Genomic DNA, 2,500 nt, shown 5'->3' on the forward strand with positions numbered 1-2,500 from the left:
TTCTTATTTTCTCATCAATGTACTAAGGATTGAATATCCTCAAGCTCTGAGAAACATTGATGAAAAAACATAACTTTTGATATTACCAGGGTGGGAAGAAAGTTAATTTATGTCCCAGACTACATTTCTCGCTTCCTGTATATAATGAATTTTAGATTACTCTATCTTCGATCAATTTTAGATTCAATGTAGACTTTATATATATATATATATATATATATATATATGTGTGTGTGTGTGTGTGTGTGTGTGTGTGTGTGTGTGTGTGTGTGTGTGTGTGTGTGTGTGTGTGTGTGTGTGTGTGTGTGTGTGTGTGTGTGTGTGCGTGTGTATGTGTGTGTGTGTGTGTGTGTGTGTGTGTGTGTGTGTGTGTGTGTGTGTGTGTGTGTGTGTGTGTGTGTGTGTGTGTGTGTGTGTGTGTGTGTGTGTGTGTGTGTGTGTGTGTGTGTGTGTGTGTGTGTGTGTGTGTGTGTGTGTGTATGTATGTGTGTGTGTGTGTGTATGTATGTATGTGTGTGTGTGTGTGTATGTGTGGCTATAGCGCCAAGAGAAGGACAGGAGAGAACAAGCCAAAGAGCATTAAGAGCAGCAGCAGTAAGAAAAAAGCTGGCCCACAGCAGGGAACAGCAGCAGCAGCAGCAGCAGCAGAAAGAGCAGGAAAGAGCAACAGCAGGAGGAAGTAGTGTAAGACGAATCCGCAGAAACAGTGAACCCAGAGCCTCCCCATATTATTCCGCCTCTCCCTCTCATCACCTCCCCACATCCTCCACTTCTTCGCGCCTCTCTCTCTCTCTCATACTCTCTCTTTTTCCTATTCCCTCTCTCTCTCTCTCTCTCTCTCTCTCTCTCTCTCTCTCTCTCTCTCTCTCTCTCTCTCTCTCTCTCTCTCTCTCTCTCTCTCTCTCTCTCTCTCTCTCTCTCTCTCTCTCTCTCTCTCTCTCTCTCTCTCTCTCTCTCTCTCTCTCTCTCTCTCTCTCTCTCTCTCTCTCTCTCTTTCTATCTATCTATCTATCTATCTATCTATCTATCTATCTATCTATCTATCTATCTATCCCTCTTTCTCTTTCTCTTTCACTTCCCTACTCGCCAATACCACTCCAACTCTTTGCTCTCTAGTCTCCTACTCCATTGTCACCCTCCACTTCTCTCTTTCGTTTCCCTCTTTACTCTCTCGTTTCCCTGTTTACTTGTTACATTTCCCTTTCCCGCCTTCTCTCTTTATATATCTATTTTTGTCCTGTTTTATCTTAATTTTTTCTCTTTTTCTTCTAATATACGTCATCTCTTAATTTTCTAATTTTCTCGCGCTTTTTTCATGATCAATTATTTTCCTCTTTTCACTTATATTTACACTTTTTTATTGACCTCTCCTCTTCCTTATTCTCTTATTTATCCAAGATTCCCCTTTCTTCCCTATTTCATCCCATTCCCGTTTTTCACACAACTCCCCTGCTCTATCTCAATTTCCTGACTTTTTCTTCATCTACCTTCTTTTCATTTTCTCCCTCCCTATGCGTCCTCTATTACCCTTCAATCCACGTTACCCACCTTCCTCTCCTTTCCTTTACTCACCACTTCTTTCCTTGCCTCTCCGTTTTCCTTTCCTTTCTTCTCTCTTCCCTTTCCCATCCCTTCCTTTCCTCTCTCTTCCTTACCTTTCCTGTCCACTCTCTTCCATTCCCCTCCCATCCATTCATCCTCTTCCTCTATCCTTTTCCTTATATTCTCTTTCTCCTTCTTCTCCTTTCTCAATTTTCTCACCTCCCTCCTCTCCTCTTCCCTTCCTTGTCTACCTTCTCTTTCTCTCAGTTCCCCTTTTCGTCCCTATCAGTCTGTCCTTATCCTTCTGTTTTATCCCCTATATCCTCTTCTTCCCCCATTCGTCTTCTCCCCTTTCTCCTGATCTTTCGATTTCCCAAGTCATCCATATGTGTGTCTTCACCAAGTCTTCCTCACCTTTTCCTTTACATTCTTCTCCTACTACGCACAACACATGATCTCACAATTACCTTTCCTTTCCCATGTCTGACCCCAAATTTACCTTCTTACCCTTTTATGGTTTTACCTTTCTTTTCCTATGTTTCCCTTTTTTCCTCTTGCCTTTTTTCGCTCTCCCCTTCTCCTTCTCTTTCTCCTCCTCCTCATCATCTTCCTCCTCGATATCTTCCTCCTACACCTTATATTCCCAAGTTAACACTTATCATATCCTTCCCTTTACTACCCCTACCCTTCCTTTTCCTCTCCTTTCCCTGTCCTCCTTCCTCCTTTTCCTCGAATTCACATGGCTGGCATTTACTCTACTCTTGCCTTGTTTGGGCTCATCTCCTTCTTTCTTCAATTTTTCCTCCCTTACCCTCATCACTCCTTATCTTCCTTCCTATTTGATTATCTTTTTCTTCCTTTCTTTCCTTTCCTTCTTCATCTCTACCCATACCTCTCTTCTCTATGTTTAACTTAATGTTTATTTCTCTTTCTTTTATCCCTTCTCCTCTTCTTCTTT

The sequence above is a fragment of the Oratosquilla oratoria genome, chromosome 19 (assembly GCF_046742065.1).
Source record: "Oratosquilla oratoria isolate Oo_2021 chromosome 19, ASM4674206v1, whole genome shotgun sequence".
NCBI lineage: Eukaryota > Metazoa > Arthropoda > Malacostraca > Stomatopoda > Squillidae > Oratosquilla > Oratosquilla oratoria.